Here is an 18,262-nt window from a genome sequence, read left to right on the forward strand (position 1 = left end):
TTTAGCTCAGTGGTTCCACTGCCTGCCTTGCAGGCACAAGGTCACAAGTTCTATCCCTGGTACCAAAAAAAAAAGTTTCAGATTACAGAAAAACTAAGAAGCTAGTGCTACAGAGCTTTTATATACCCTGAACCCAGTTTCTTCTATTATTGACATATTAGTATGGTACATTTCTTATAATTAAAAACCCATACTGGCCTGTTATTATTAATAAAGTATACAGTTTATTTAGATTTCCTTTACTTTGCCTAATATTCACTTTTAATTCTAGAATCCCATTCAGGATACCACATTATATTTGGTTGTCACGTGTCCTTAGGTTCTTTCTGGAACCAGCTGGTTTCTCAGGCTTCTCTTGTTTTTATGACCTTGTCCAGTAGTTTGTTTGTTTGTTGAGTTAATTTTTGTATGTGTTTTGGAGACAAGATCTTGCTAAGTTTCCCAGGCTGGCCTCAATCTCTTGATCCTCCTGCCTTGGCTTCCTGAGTGCTAGGACTACAGGCCAGTGCCACCATACCCAGCTACCTTAACTGCTTTGAAAAGCACCACTCTGGTACTTTACAGGATACTTTTGTATTGTCTGATTTTACTTTCATGTTTAATGTTATAGGGCTTTGGGGATGAAAGTCTCAGAGATAAGGTGCCTTTTTTATCTTGTTACATGCCATTCACATGATTTGTGACTGTTAACATTGACTTGGATCACCTGGTGAGATAGTGTTTGCCATGGTCTCTACTGTGACATTATTCTAACATTCTCTGACATAACTCATCTGTTGCACTTTCCATATTATCCTTTTTAGCAAGAAGTCACATGGGCAGCTCACACTGAAGGAGTGCAGAGTTACACTTCTCCTCTTTGAGAACAGGATATCTGCATAAATTATTTGGAATTCTTCTACATGGGAAGCTTGCCTCTTCTCTGCTACGTATTTATTTATTCATTTAATTTGGAATGATTTATATATATCAGTATAGATCATATTTACTTTATACTTTAAGTTGTAATCCAATACTACTCTGTTTCTTTTGTTTCAACTTTGGCCATCGAGAGCTCTGTCAGGTGGATCCTGTGCCCCTTTGATTCCTCCCATGATTATGTATGAGGGTTATTTATTTCTTTATTTCAGCCTCTCCTTGCTTTCTAGCATCACAAGATGCTCCCAACTCATCTTATATATTTCCTTCCTAAGCCTTTGATTTAGCCACTTCTGCAAGGAACCTAGGTTCCCTTTATTGGAAAATGATTTTAGAAAGTAATATTTGGGGACAACATGTGCTCATTGCTACTAGGTTGTCCTTTCTCCTAGGTCTTTTCAACTGACTGAGCAAAGAAATACAGGTGTACATGCTAACCTGTGATTTTTAAATTTTGCATTCATTAAAGTTTATTCCTTATGCTGTAAATTATATGGGGTTTTTTTTTTTTACAAATGCGTTATTTGCTGACTATTGAAGTATCACAGAGAACAGTGTCACTAGCCTAAAAATCATTCTTGTTTCACTTATTCGACTCAGACCCTCTTCTCAAGTCACTAGAAACCACTGATATTTTTTTCACTGTCTTTACATTTTTGTCTTTTACAGAATTTTATATAATTAAAATCTTACAATATGTACCTTTCTCAAACCAGATTCTCTCACAATGTGCATTTAATCTTGCTCCATGTTGTTTTATGGCTTTGGAACTCACTTATTTTTATTGCCCAATAATATTTCATTGTATAAGCATACCACAATCGGTTCATGCTTTCAGTTATTGAGGGACATTTTGGCTGCTTCTAGCTTTTGGTGATTTCAAAAGGCTGTTATAAACATGCATGTGTGAGTTTTTATGTGGACAAAAGTTTTCAAGTCAGTTGAATAAGTCAATTATTTTTTGACATGAAACTGAAAGAGAAATATGAATGTTTTTAATCTAATCATAATGGGTAAGGGAAATCACTTTCCCATGGTATAAGATTCTTCTAGTTTCTACCCAATATCTTAAAATTGTGACATTATCAAGATTTATCCTATTCTTCTACCCATCAGCACCCTTAGATTTAACAAGTGGCTGTAATAAGACATTCAGTTTAGGCTTAGGAGTAGGTAGTTTTTAATAATATCCATTTGAGTATGATTACTTCAAGCATGATTGAGAAGATGATCCATGAAGCAGTCCTTTTTTAGCTACCTCCTGAGCAAAACCTACCTGTTCCAAGGACCATTCCATGAGGAATTCTCCAGTGAAATTGCCTGACATATCATGGATCCCAGAGTGAGGGGTGGAGGTCTGAGTCCTTCCCAAATGGCAAACTCACCTTTGCCAATGTTCCCCTTCCCCTGGATAGTACTTTCATCATGCTAACACCCAGAGTTCCCTCTAACAATAGGTTCCTGGCGTGAATGGACAGAGTTGAAATTCTTAACGTTAGTTCAATTGTGGTATTTGCTTAATGCTGAGTACTGGAGAGGTGAGGCTTAGTTCCATCTGAGGACTTTTTCTATTGCCCAGAGGCAGGAGCCACATGCAACAAGATGCCAAGAATTGAAGAAGAAGAAAGTGACCATGTAGGAGCCCCAGGACTTCCAAATTGGGCAGTAGCAATTAAATTTACAGACTCGCTGCCCCCTTCTTTTCTCATACTTTTACTATTTGTTGTACCTAGTGATTTTTTGTGGTGATGGGGAAAGACATAATTGAGATTGGCCTGTGTAATAATGAACGAGGTCTTAAACTTTATGACTTTCTGTCAAAATTTACTCCTTCAATGTACACTTGAAGCATCCATGGCCATCCCCAGTATATCTCCAGATGTCATATTTTTAAAGAAATTTTGTATCAGAGTCATCCGTGTAAATCCTGGTTATCTTGGGCCCCTACAGAAGCCACAACTACTAAAAAAGAGCTGGTATTCTTGAAGTCTTAGTATGAAACCTCTATTACAAATCATTATCAGATTGTGATTTGTATTCTACATCTATTAGCATGCCATTTGCTAAATCACTTTATATTTAACATACATTTATACAGGTATTCAAAGGCTCCTTTATGAGTACATGCCACAAAGTATCTGTTGGGTAAATATCAACATCCTTGTTCTATAGGAAAGGGCAAGTTGACCTATTTACAGAATAAATATTAAGTTAAAAGCAGAGAATCAATCCCTGACTTCCTAATAATGTCACCATTTACTTTTGAAATAATTATTAGTGTTGTGAGATATATCATAATACAAAAGAACATCTATAAATTATATGTATGGCTTAAGAATAGAAATAAAGAAGCACCTGGTATATCTTGCTAGTTTGAGACATACCTAGCAAAGGTATTTGCCTTCAAAACCCCTGGGTGCCCCTCCCTGTTATCCATTCCCGGTCTTCCTTACTTTAGACCTGCGGTCTTTCAGAAGATAAAGAAGCCTCATACTTTTCACACTGGGACTATGGAGGTCACCTGACTGTAGTGACTCAGTGGCAGAGTACCTAGTTCTACTGATTCTTGGCTTTTCACTGTTTGGCAGTAAAATGCCATTACATCTTTAAAAGCAAATTTTGGGCTTTTTTCTTTTTTGATATCCTCAAGTGGGCAAAGATACAAAGATTTTTATTTCATTGCATAATAAGGGAGTGAAGGAATAGACTTGATTTCTAAACACTGAACTGGGGCATTATGACTCTTAACTTTTAAATAGTGACAAATTCTTGTAAAGGGCTACTTAGAACCCCTGGTGGTACTCACAGGTGGTCCCCAGGCCAAAGCATCAACTTCACCTGGGAGCTTGTTGAAAGTGCAGGATCTTTGGCTCTACCTCAAACAGCAGAGTCAGAATCTGCATTTAACAAGATCCCCAGGCACTTCATATGCAAAATAAAACACTTTTATGATGTCCTTAACTCACATTTGGAGCAGAGAAAATTATTTGCAAAATTCAAAAGCATAAAATAAGAATATCAGAGAGAAGTTTTATCTCCTAGCATCCTGTTTCTTATAGACACATAATTAATGCTTCCCTTAAAATGAGTCCTCAGTCTCAGTACTCAGTTTTCTCCTTAGACACTTAAAGCTGTCCTGAGGTTAATACCCGAGGGTATGGGCCAGTCTTACTTCTTACCTTCTGCAGGGCTGCAGAGGGAAGTAGTAGCTTATGAAAGTTGCAGATTACAGCAAATGAGCTCACATCAACTCCATTCTGTGTCATTGTTAATGACAGCTTTGAAAACCATTATAAAATAAGAAAATATATTGAGTCAGCAGTGTAAGCATGAAAAATGAAATGCTATACAGTGTAACAGAAAGTATGAATCTCTGAAATTAATTCCTGTGTGTGGATTTTTGATTGCCATTCGTATGTCAAACCCGGAACTGTAAATCACGAGTCCCAAGGATAATGATATGTCAGCACTATGACTAGAACTAACCATTGAAATATATTTCAATATATTTAAGTATAGTTTGACCAAGATGCTTCCGCAGAGTAAACAAAGTTGCTATGATCTCCCTTATCTGGGCTTTCTCAACCTGGGCACTACTGACACGGCAGTTCTTTGTTGTAGGGTTAGACTTGTAGAATGTTTAGTAATATCCCTGGCCTTTCTTTTCCGTGGTGAACTCTTTCCCTGAGTTATGACCAGCACAAATATCTCCAGACAGTGCCAAACATCCCCCAGGGAGGAGAAATGCTCCCCAATTAAGAATCACTGAACTGCACCAAGGTAAATAGTCACAAAAATGATAATGTCTATTCATTAGCAGCTCTACTGAAATCATAACACATGTTCTGGCCCTGGGGCTTCTGCACAGAGGCTGCAGTTAATGCAGAATGTTCAATTCTGAGGCTAAGGTCACTTAGCATAGGAGTTTGCTCTCTGATACGTCAGCACTCATGGAGGTTCCAGTCCATCTCTGACATGCATGTATGGCTTGTATAGTAGTTTCTTGCAGAGGATCACGGGAGCTGCTACTGCCTTGAGAACTAGGAGATCTAGGAGACACCATCGTAAGCCAGGCCAGAGCATTGTTGAGATATGAGGATAGCTAGTTCTCAGGAGCGAAATGGTGACTCTCTTAGAGCTTTACAAACACAGTGACCTTTGGTCTCACTCTCTTTGACCTGAGCCCTAGACTTCCAATATCCTTTTTAAGGAGATAAAATTATCTCCTTAGCTTCTTCCCAGCTAACTTCGAGATGTTACAGAAAGAAAATGATGGATTAAAATTGAATTCAATAACTATCCTGAAATCTTCCTGACTCTGAGATTCTACTTTCAATCTAAATGTCCTCTCTTCCAGAGACCTGGACTTCTTGTTACAGCTCTCATACAGTGGACAAATGTCCTTTGTGTGGTCTATTCAGTGCTACTTTTTTTTTTTTAATGTTTGTACTTTTTGCTGGCAATTTCACTCTTTAAAATTGTCTCAAGTAGTGCAGTGCTGTTGATGTTCCTAAGGGTAAAAAGGCTGTGGCTTGTGGAAAAGGACACGTGTTAGACAAGCTTCGTTCAGACATATGTGGAGCACTGTTGGCCATGAGTTCTTGCTCATCTACAATATATATTAAACAATGTGTCTTTCAATAAAAACGCACATAAAACAAGGTTATTTATTGGTTAATTGATGAAAAGGCTGTGCCTAGAGGCTCAGAGGAGCCAAACCCTTCATTTCCTCTAGGAACACTGGTTCAGTATTTGGTATTTCAGGGTTCCCAATGGCTTTATAGAACACAACTAGAAGATATAACAAGAATTCACTGCATTTATGTGATAGAGCCCACTGGAAGGATACACAAAAAGCTAGTAATACCAGTTCCAAAGAGAGAGACTGGGTTGCTTGGGGACGGGCATGGAAGAAGACATTTTAACAACAATGCTTTTTGTGTCATATACTTGTTTTAAAAATTAATTTTATTGGTAAATTTTAGGTATACAATATAATGACATTCATCATTGAAAATTTGCACCTTTACATAATCCATCTTGGTTCTTATTTTTTCCCCATTCCCCTGCCCTCACTTTAACCCCTCAAGCCTTCCCTATTTACAAAGACTTTGTTTCCATTTTTCCATTTTCTCATATTAATTCAATTCCCTTCTTTCCTTTCCCCTACTCCTCCCATTTCCCCTTCCCCTTTGCACCTTTTCTTCCTATTTCACATTGTCTATTATACCTTTTAGTCCTTATTTACACTTTCAGTTTCTCACACTAGAGAAACTATGTGTTATTTACACTTGGGTGTCCTATTTATTTCACTTAAGAGTATCACCTCAATGTGCATCCATTTAGCTATAAATGTCTCTAGTTTCTCATTCTTTATGGCTGAGTAATACTCCATTTTATAAAAGAAAACAAACCACATTTTCTCTATCCAGTCTCCAGTTGATGGGCAACTGGGCTGCTTCCAAGTTTTAGCTATTACAAATTGTGCTGCTATGAACATGGGTGCACATATATCACTGTGGTGTGATTCTTTTAATTCTTTGGGGAAGATACCCAGCAGGAAAATAGCTGGGTCAAATGGGACTTCCAGTCCTAGTTCTTTGAGGTATCTCCATATTGATTTCCACAGTGGTTGCACCAGTCTACACTCCCACCAACAGTGGAGCAGGGTTCCTCTTTCCCTACAGCCCCGCCAGCATTTGTTATTGATTGATGTCATGATAGCAGCCATTCTTTCTGGGGTGAGGTGAAATCTCAGCATTGTTTTCATCTGTGTCTCTTGAATGACCAGTGCTGTTGAACATTTCTTCATATGCTTATTTGCTAGTTCTACTTCTTTGTGTGAGAAATGTCTGTTCATTTCAAATGCCCATTTTTGGATTAGGTCTTTAAATTTGGGTGGTCTGATTTTTTTCAATTCTTTTATTCTAGATAGTATACCTTTGTCTGAGAGACAGCTGGTGAAAATTTTTTCCCACATTGTGGGTTGTCTCTTCACACTGTTGGTGGTTCCTTTTGCTGTGCAGAAGCTTTTGAGTAAGAAGAGATCCCACTTGTGGATTGTTTGTGCTAGTTCACGGGCAACTGAGGCTTTGTTCATAAAATCTTTTCCTACACCAATGGCTTCAAGAGTTCTACCTAACCTCTCTCCCAGCCAGTTTAGTCTTTCAGTTTTAATATTTAGACCTTTAATCCATTTTGATTTTAGTTTAGTGCATGGTGAGAGATATAGTTTTAATCTTTGGCAAGTTGAAACCCAGTTTTTCCAGCACCATTTACTAAAGAGGCTATCTTTCCTCCAGTGAGGGTGTTTGGCTCCTTTGTCAAAGATGAGGTGGCTGAGTGTGTCTGGAGTTGTTTCTGCATCCTCTAATGTGTTCCACTGGTCTTGTTTCTTTGCCAGTACCATGCTGCTTTTCTCATGGTAGCTTTGTAGTATAGTTTCAAGATGGGGATTGTGATACCCTCTAGCTTATCTTTATTGCCTAGTATTGCTTTTGCTATTCTAGGTCTACCTATTGAAAATTTAAACCTGAAAACAAATGCAAATAAGAAAATGGAAATATACAATTGATCAAGTTTCTCTTCAATGTGAGGACAATGAAGAACCACTACCAAAAAGTCTAATCTATCCAATGACACCCTTCCTGGCCTCCAGAGCTTTGCACAACTTATGTTCTTGCTTTTCTCCTCAGCTCTGTTTCTCAGGACCCCCTTTAAGAACAGCTTAGATTGTCCACCTGCTCTACTCCTCGCTTCTGCCATGCTCAGCACTTCAGTTACCTTGCTGTTATTTAGGTTTCTCATGAGACACATTTCTCTCCCTTCTACCTAGCAACATTCTACTTTTACTTCAAAATCTTTCAAAATTTCCCTGACTCTGCTACTCAAAGAGGTCTTTCTCTTTTGCTTGTTGGAGCTCCTCAAAGTCCTCCATCATTTAACTATGTTAACCACTTGACTTTGTTGGTTGTCTTCAGATGTCACATCTCTTACAAGACCTTGAGGGTGGGCTTGACATCTTTCTGGGACTCCTTCACTGCTTAGAATTGCTTTATTAGATTAGTGAAAGTAGTATTGTTTCATTATGGAGGCAGGGGGAGGGAATCCAGAAACTAGATTTTAATCTCAAACAGGCCACAAAGCAGGGAGGGATTTGAGTACAGATTGGTTGAGTTCCCCCTGGGCTGACACTGTGGCACGTAGTATACCTTTTTATGTTAACATAAGTCTGTCAGGTAGCTATAATGAAGTCCTTTTTGTAGATGAACATAATTCCAGCTGGTAAATTGTAGAATCAGGATAAAAACCCAGGTCCAAAGGGTTGCTCTGTTAGGTTGTCCCTAAGCAGAATACAGAATAAGGATTTTGAACAAATCTGAATTTTCTTTTTCTTTTGGCTGTAAATTCACAGGATTGTGCCTCTGGATAAAACACAGGACAAGAGTGTTTAGTTTTTTGTTTTCTGTTTTTGGTACCAGGGATCGAACTCGGGACCTTGCGCTTGCAAGGCAGGTGCCGGAACCACTGAGCTAAATCCCCAGCCCAGGACAAGAGTGTTTTGAGATAACCCCTGGCAAAGCATTGTATAGCTGTGATATACGATAACCTAAAAGGATCTAGAATGAAAGGTTTTATCCTCCTTCAAAGCAACTGGTATCGGATAGCAGTGGCTCTCAATCCTGGCTGGACACCAGACTCATCAGGGGACCTTAAAAATATGAATAAGAAGGACACCCAGCAATATCAGTCTGAGTGGGACTCAGGTCTCAGTACTATGGTAAAGCTCTACAGATGATTCTAATGTTCAGCCAGGGTTGAGAACCAGAGAGATAGGACAATCAAAAAGTATATGGACCAGCAATTTCTCTATTTCAGTGTTTTTGGATGCTGGTTCCTAGACCAGATATATCACAATCACCTGGGAATGTGCTAGAAGTGTAAATTCAAGAGCCCCACCCATACTTACTGGATCAGAAAAACTGGGGATGGGGCCCAGCAGTTGCATCCTAACCTGCCTGGATGACCTAGATGTATGACAAAGTGTAAGAACAACTGCTGCTAGGAAGCACAATTCACTGAAAAGGAAATACAAATAGTCAACAAATGCATGAAAAGACAACCTTATAGCTAGGGAAGTACAAATGAAAATAACAAGGAACTACTATATAATTTTATGTTTCATGTTTGGAAAAACTTAAAAGATTGATAACATTTAGTGTGACAGAAAACAGGAGAAATTCTCATACACTGTAGTTGGAAAGGTAAAACTGTACAGCAACTGCAGAAGAAAGTCTGGCAGTTGAATTAAGAATTTTAAAAGGCATATCCAAGGACCAAGCAATTGCCCTTCTTGGCCTCTCTGCTAGAGAAACACTTGTGCTATACATTGGTGTGTAAAGAAACACATACAAAGATATTCATTACACTATTGTTTGCATTGTGAGAAAACAGCAAACAACTTCTGTGTTGACCAGTAGAGCAATGGTTAAGTATGCTGAGCACAACCCTTCTATGGGGTACAATGCAGCTGGTAAAAAGGATGAAGGGGCTTCATGTGAATTCGTGTGGAATTACCCCGCAGATATTATAGGTTGTGAGCGTACATTGCAGCTGCCTATCAAAACATGGTACCATTTAAGTTTAATGGCTCATACAAATACTATATTTTTGTGCATAATTATGAAAATGTATACAAAGATACAAGAATTGTTTCCTGTGTAGAGTGCAAGAGTAAGGGAAATAGATCGCAAATGCAAGTATGGGCCAAGAAACTTCAGCCTTTTCCTTCATCTTTGAATTGCTCTTAAGATGATGTATTCAAGTACTTCTTGAGCAATGAAGAGTAATTTTCAAGAGCAAAAAAAATATCTGTGGAAGTCAGCTAACAAGCCAATGGTTCTTAATCATGGACCCTTTTGGTCATGGACCCTTGAGAATATGATGAATGTTTTCTCCCAAAAACATCTACAAAGGCACACACATTTTTGTTCAATTTCAGGAAATTTCTGGAAACTCTGAAATCCACTCATAGACCCCTTGTGCCTTCTTGACCCCACATTCAGAGCTTCTTCATTTCATGATCTTTGAGGGTTGTAAAGAATTTTACTTGTCTATGGTGGGCTCCCTGACCCTTCATCATACGTGTCCCGGAGGAGTCACAGTGTCTGACAGCTATTTTTATGAGCGTCAGCAGCTCTTCTCCCCCAGATTAAATTTCCCCAGAAGGTAGATTTTCGCTGACATCTTAATACTTGGAAGGGAGCGGATGATCCTTGAGGAGTGAGTGAAGAGAGCATATGGTTTGCTGGGCTGCAAACAGAAGCTGATCTGTGTCAAGGAAGCTTCAAATGTTACTCATTTGCTTTTGGACATCAACAGGTTCCATTTTAAGTGCTGCAGTGTCATTCTCCCTTCACTTGGCTATGGACCCAAAAACTAAAACTTGTTTGGCTTTATATTTTTAGAGAAAGGGGCAAGAAAATAGTATTTTTCCATTCCTAAATTCCAATCAATAGTCCTTTCACAATTCCAAAATGATTCCCAAAGGAAGGGTTTTATTTGCCCTCCTTTAGTCTAATTTAGACAGTTTAAAATGACAAAGTTAGCCTTCATAAAAGTGAAGCTCCTTGGTGACCTAGTTTTTATCAGGCCCCAAGCTGCCAGTAGATTTCTGGCCTGTATGTACTGAGTCTGATTAAATGTGATATGCCTGCCTTTGCCAAGAGTGCCTTGCACACGGCGTCCCTGGGAAAGCCCTCTGGCCTCATCTCTCCATCCCCACCCGGTCCCCATTGCTCCCCATCCTCAAGCAGGTTGAAGAGAGCCCTGGGCAACTTGGCTGCTTTTATTTTTCCTTTCTCTTCCTTTCTATGGTTGCGCCTACATTCTAAGTAGGAAAAGAGAGGTATAAATATTATAAGCTGTTACCTAATGGTTGATAGTCATTCCTTTTAAGACATGGTGGGTTTTGTTCAGAAGGGATGCAAGTGGATATTCTTGAGTCTTTTACCTCTTGGAGAATAATGTCTGGTCCTGGCCTTGAAATCTCTCCCAAGGGCTGGTCCACCCTATCTTTTCAGCTCTGCTCTTACTGTTTGCTCCTGTGACCCCTGGCTCCCAGCCATACTGGTGCCCTTTCTCTTACGAAAACTCTTTTCTGGTGCTAAGTTTTTGCTCATGACCTGCTCTCCTATGGCCCCAACTATGTTCATCTTTTTGCTTCATTATGAACTAGATCCTGATCTAGATTTTTCCGAAAGCATTTGTTGATCGATTCCAGCAGTGGCTCTCAGTCTCCTTGGAATATTTGCCAAACTGTCTCTTCCACTTAAAAGACCTTCTATCAGGAAGGTTGAATCATGCCTGCTTCCTGAAAGTGTGTGTTGAATGTATGCTTCATTATGGGTACTCTTCACATTTGGAGATAAAAACAAGTCCCCCCGCCCCGTGGTGTTTATATTCAAGTGTGAGAGAAAAGATGAACATGTACAGGAGTGAGCAATAGTTCTGAAAAGTGAAGACAATGAAAGAAAGTGATAAGTGACTATGGAAGAGGAAGGGTAACATGAAATAAGATGCTCAGTGAAGAAGAGACTTTCTTCGAGGAGAAATCATTTGAGGTGAAATCTTCATGTTAGAAGTTACCAGTCATGCAAACATCAGGGGAAAGAGTATTCCAAGCAGAAGGAACAGAAAGCTCAAGGGCCCTGAGGCAGAAAGGAGCACACCATATGCGTAATCATAGGTTTCCTAGAGGGCAAAGAATCTTTAAAAGGATGTCTATAGGTCCCTTACACGATCTAACACAGAGTAAAGTAATCATCTGGTAGACTGTAAGCCTATGAGGTTAGACTCTGAACCTGTCTTCCTTTCCTTGAACAGCAGAGTGATTTGCATCTGCTAGGCATTAATACTGATGAATTTAATATAAATACATTTGCTTTGAGAAACTGATTGCCTTTTCTCTGACCTGAGAGCACTTTTGCAGCAGAGCCAGAATGAACAAGTGAACTCCTTCATCTCCTAAATGTGAGTCTATGCCGAGCCAGTTCCCCTCAATTCTCTGTCTCTGTGGTTTAGTATCACCATTCATGCAAAAAAAATTAAGAACAGGCCACTTGCTTCCTGGAGGAATATTGTGTATGAGTGCAGTCTCATATAGGAAATGTCTGGAACTTCTGGAAGCCGCTCAATAAATTCAGACAATTCCTACAGCAGCCTCCTCAGCAGGCGGAAAGCCAGAAGTCATCGTATATTAAATTTTACCCAAGCAACAATGGGGGATGTGGTGTCACCAGTCCCTGCCCTCCTCGCTATAGGGTTTCCAAAGCTGGTACCTCTTTTAAGCTTTTGGAATGTAGATAAAACATTCCATCTTGTTAGCAAGGCACTATTTTACCTTCGGTGCTGCTGGGTTTATTGTTGTACTAATTCCAGGGCTGCCTTCTGGCCCTTCTCTCACATTCTCTCATGGAGAAGCCCGTGCTACAATCATTCACAGCAATCCCTACTGGGGTGCTGTCTTTAGTGTGTGGAGGACACTGTCCATTCACAGAAGCAGTAGCGTTATAAGATCTCTTCTCTTCCTCTTCTTCCTCCTCTTCCTCTTCTTATTCCTCTTCCTCTTCTTCCCCGCCCCCCCCCCTTCTCTCTTCTCTGTGCTAGGGATCAAACCTAAGGCCTCACACATGCTAAGTAACCAATGTACCACCCCTCTTCCCTGTCCTGTCTCCAAGGTCATTTTCAAGGGGAATAGGTCTAATAAAAAATATAATCAAAAAGTTAAACATAATGAACTTCTGTAAAACATGCCCCCTGAAAACAAAAACGAAAACAACAGTAATTGAAACTGCAGGCCTACTTTAGGTTTCAATGGAAATATAAGAAGCATAAAACTAGTTTATATATCTTTGAGTGTTTATATACATTTCATGGAAACACACCCATACAACCATAAGGCTATAAATTCATAGTTAGGAGGGTACAGTCTAAGGCTGAGCATTCCCCAGTGGACTGACACTGTTAAGGAGGTGGATTATTATATAAGATTATAAAATGGTAGAGCTAGGGAGCACTTTGTTCAAAGAGAGCAACTGAGACCCACATGGAGGAAGCCTCATGAAGCTCTCTTTCCAGTGAAACTGAGATATACCGGTTTATCCTACCAAGAGGTTAATCTTTTTCCGAACACCCTTAAGTGGGTGCTTTAAGAGTAAAAGACTTCTCTTAGGACTTATCTATTTCCAAACTTGTCTTGCTGCTGTTGACACCACTGTGGCCATCCAGAGCTGAACACACGTGCAAAGAACATCCAGGTGCTAACAACTTGTCATGTGACTCATGAGTCGACCTAAATTCACAGCTAAGCTTTATTTTTGCACAGCAACATTTCTTCGAACAAGCTTGTTGTTTTTACTAATCAATTTGAAATATTAGGTCCATCAATGATCTGCTATAGTGGGGGAAATTTCATATTATGTGTCTGATATTATGTAACTGATGAGGCAAAAAGGAGAGGCTGAGAGTGCAGTACAGGGTCCATAACTCTCGGCTTAGACCCTTTTCACCACCTCACAATTACTAAGAGAGAAACACTTGGGATAGAGTTTGAGCTGAGACTAACACATGCTAGTGCTAGACCTAATCATTTGGTGCACCCTTTGACAATTGGATCAGGGAACATTGGGAGTTTGAATTCCACAAATACTTGTAGGATAAGCCCCACCCCTAAAGTATTGTCCTTCTTCTGATGTCAGAGAGTCTCTAATCTCCTAGGACCCATAGACCAGATGGCTTTTAGGCCAATCAACCAGCATTCCTGGTATAAACACACCCTGCATTTGCTCTGGTTGGTGTAGAACCTGGCTTAGAATGAAGTGAAAAGACCCTCCCAGCAGTAAGGGGGCATATCCAAACAATTATCTACCAACCAATTAGAATAAAACATTTCTAGTTAGTTTCTGTTTATTTCCAGAAGAAGCAGCTTTCCCTGTTTTTTTAAGTGTTCATAGGAAGCAACGTTTGGCTCTTGGAAGTCAGTAGATGGGAAAAGTTTCCTTGACTCTCTTTGAATAAAAATTTCTGGTTTGACTCTTGTGTCATCAAATCCAGTTTTCAGGACATAGCTTTCATCTTGGATCACTTTTTTTATAAAAATAAAACTCATCATTAGGAGGTTATAAGCTAAGGCTAAAGGTTTACCGAATGGGCTGACACTGGTTCTGATTTAATGTGGGTCTTTAGTTCTTTTGTGATTTGGGTAGTGTGACTCCTGGCCAATAGTTCTAGCCATGGAGTCTGCAAAAGCAAACTAAATCTTATCTTCCCATTCATCTTCGAGTCTCACTATATTTTCCAATTTAAACTCACTCTATGCACTCACTCCTACAATAGGTACTTTAAATACACATTTAGTACAGTAGAGCTGGTACTTCCTCACTATGAAAGGAAGTAAGAAAAGGCAAATGGTGTGCAACTATTGCTTCCACAGAGTCCAGTGGGAAGAAGAGAGATAAATAGAAATATAAACAGAAATATTGTAGGAGCTAGATTTGAGAGTCTGTCAAAGTAGGGTGGGATCCGGCCCCTGTCCCACCTCTCCCAGCTGAGAGGAGGTAATCCGTGCAGGCGCTAACAGACCCCCGCCCCAGTCGAAATGAGAAAACACATAAATAAGTCTCAAAACCAGACTTCCAGATCACCTACAGCAACCCCAAAGGGAAATGAGATGGAACACTCTGATACTCAACCACCTGGACCCACTGAACTGGCAACAAAAAGGGATCTGGAAAAAATGAAATCAGAAATAATTTCTCAGATAACAGGAGAAATTGTGCCCTTAGTGCAAGACATGATTAATAAATCTAGAGAGGAGCTGAGGACCATGATGGAATCCCAACATAGGAAACAAATGGAATCCATAAAACAGATGCAAATAGATTTCCAGGACATGAAAAACTCCATTGAAAGTCTACACAGCACAATGAGCCAATGTGAGGACAGAATTTCAGATATAGAAGATAAGATTGCAATTAGTGACCAGGAAAAGAAAAATTGCTTCAAAATTATAAGGGAACATGAGAAATCAATCCAGCAGCTGCTAGATGATGCAAAAAAGAATAACATAAGACTGATTGGGCTCAATGAAGAAACAGGAGAGAGTGTAGATGACATAAAAAATCTCTTCACAGAAATAATGGCAGAAAACGTCCCAAGCAGGGGAAAAGAGCTTGACATACAGATAAGTGAGGCATATAGGACTCCAAATAGCCTTGATCAAAAAAAAAAAAATCTACACATAGGCATATAATTGTTAAGATTCCAGAAACACAACAGAAGAACAAAGTTCTCCAAGCAGTCAGAGAAAAGAAACAAATCACACACAAAGGAAAGCTCATCAGAATCACAGCAGACTTCTCAACACAAACCATCAAGGCAAGAAGAGCTTGGAGTGACATATTCCAAGCCCTAAAAGAAAACAGCTTCCAACCCAGATTGCTGTACCCTGCAAAACTATCTTTCAAAATGGATGGAGAAATAAAATACTTTCATGACAAAGAGCACCTTAGGAACTTCGTGAATACCAAACCAGCACTCCAAAGAATTTGACACAATAGCCTAGGAACAGACATCGAGGATCACAACCCCAGGAAGCAAAGCAGAATGAACCCATCTGGCATGACAAGAAATTAAATGTAAAGGGGGAGAACCCAACAAAAAAGTAGGGTGGGATCGTAGTGGGGATGAAAAAGAGTAATTCTTGCAAGGCTAGGACAGGCTTCCCTGAAGAGGGAAAAACACTGCATTGTATTCTTTTTTTGATTATTAGTATGTGTTTGCAATACATAATTATTGCATGTATCATGAGAAGTTTGTACATGTATATAACACATCTGAATTCCTTTTTGTCCCCTTTCCTTCCTACCCCTCCCTCTTCCCTCCAACTCTTATTCCTCTTCTCATTTGTGAAAGCTGTTTCCTCTTTTCTTCAATTCTCTTTTTCTAATGCCTTTTCCCTTCCTTCTCTCCTCCCCTCCATCTCATGTTCTCCTTCCCATTTGAAAAAGATCTCCCTACTTCCTATTATCTACCTTTTATTATGCTCTTTATTTATATTTTTAGACCCCCAAAGAACAAAAGATCTAATTGAAAAATGGGCAACTGAAATGAAAACACACTTCTCAGAAGAAGTACAGATAGCCAATAAATACATGAAAAAGTGTTCAGCATCACTGGTCATTAGAGAAATGCAAATTAAAACACCAATGAGATATCATCTTACTCCAGAAAGAGTGGCTATCATCAAGAAATCAAATAATAACAAATGCTAGCAAGATAGCAGGGGAAAAAGGAACCCTTCTACATTGTTGGTGGGAACATATGCTAGTACTACCACTATGGAAATCAGTGTGGAGATTTCTCAAAAAACTAAAAATAGAAATTCCATTTGACCCTACTATTCCTCTTCTAGATATTGTCCCCAAAGAGTTAAAGTCATATTACAGTGATACATGCAATTTATTCTTGCAAGAGAGATTTGCCTGACAAAAAAATGAAAGAAGAACATTCCCAACAGGTAGAACTGCATGAGCCACAGGTAGCACATGGAGGGCTAGGAAAGCTTGGTAAGTGTGCAGAAGAAACAGTCATCCTGGGTGGCCATTGTACAAGGCAAGGCAGGAGGTGTAAGCACAGAAGAATCTGGAGAGATGGGTAGAGGTGAGGGGCAAGTCCAGTTTGGGATGCTATGAAACAGATGCAGCCCCTTGTAAAACCCAAAGCACTATTGTACTCATCCTTATGTTTATGTTGTACGCATCCCATTCATGCTTATGTGATATCCTGAGACAAAGGCAATACTTGGGCTCCAGGATGCAGGAGGAAGAAAAAGGGCTTTGGTGCATGCTAGACTCTAATATTTTTGAGTCCCCTTCCCCGACTCACATTTGTGGTTTTAGCAAGTTATTTGCTCTATCTAAACCTCAGGTCCATTATAGCTAAGAGATAAAAGTAGAACCTACTTTGTAAGTAGGAACAAAAGGAAAAAGAGACTGTTTGTAAAGGGCTCCATACTGTGACTGGCACATAGGACATATTCAACAAACCTTGAGTTTGTAATCATAGTATTTGATGTGACTTATAGTAACGTTTCCTTGGGCAAGGTCAGTAGAGAAACCCAGGGTCACATGGGTCAGTCAAGTTCAGCTGACCCCATCACTTGGTTTCTGAGAACAGCCCCTGTGGGATTCGCAGCTCCCACCCCATCTCAGCCAGATTTGCAATGTCGGGAGGACAGGCCTGGCAGGCTCATTCTGTCCTCAGATGTCTTAGCGCATGGGGATCAAGGAAGGGGAGCCCAAGCCTTGGATTATAAAGGCATTTTGCATCTCCCTGGGTAAGATGATAATGCCAAAGGATCCTGGCACCAGGCAGGGGAATGCGGCCTCCATCCAAGCATCCTTGTCCCCACGGGATCACCAGGTGCCTGCTGATATTAGACCCTGAGACTGTCTTGAAACTTCTTGTTTCTTTCTCCCAATTGTCTTTGCTTAGCAGCTAGGTATGGTATATATTTTGGTTGACTCTTTATTTAAAAATGTTTGTATCCACTTTATTTTGTTAAGGACAGTTCAGGTTCACAGCAAAACTAAGGGAAAAGTAGAGAGATATCCCATACCTGCTCTCATCCGAGAACAGCAACTCCCACTATCAGTGTCCCATGTTGCTGAATTATATTTGCCATAGTCAACCTGTGCTCACACACCCTTATCACCCCAAGTGAATGCTTTACATTAAGGTTCACACTTGGTGTCCAGTTGATGAGCATTGTTGGTTTTTCACAGCAGTTATTCCCTGGGAAGCACATCCATGTGGCTTGGGGTGAACCTGATGATGCTGACCTATTGCCAAATAAAGTGCTTTGGAGAAGTGTTTAAGATTGGGTAGAAGTACAGAAGAAAGAAACAGAAGCATGGAGGAAAGAAGGAAAAGTCTCTGAGGCTGTTTGAAGAGGGAGGTTGGTGATAGTTCTTGCCTATGTTATCCATACCCTTCTCCCACTCCCTAAATCTGCTTCTACCCCTAGGCATGTGTCTTGGGGCCTTCCTCTTCCTGGAGAGATGCTGCTGCCTTTGAATCTTTTTTAGTGGGTGTTGCTTTCCTCCTGCACACCCCCCAGGGCTACATCGTGAGTCCCTACCCACACTGTGATAAGGGAAAGTTTTATTTTAAAATGAAAATCTTGGGGAATGAGACCTTTTCTTAGAACCTCGGATAAAATTCTAATTGCTCTTGCAAAGTTCTTGTAAGGAATTCTAAGTGGTCCTCCTATTATGACAGATGA

This window comes from Heterocephalus glaber, unplaced genomic scaffold, assembly GCF_053883595.1.
Source record: "Heterocephalus glaber isolate CG9 unplaced genomic scaffold, H.glaber_assembly_v1.0 deba00001564, whole genome shotgun sequence".
Lineage (NCBI taxonomy): Eukaryota > Metazoa > Chordata > Mammalia > Rodentia > Bathyergidae > Heterocephalus > Heterocephalus glaber.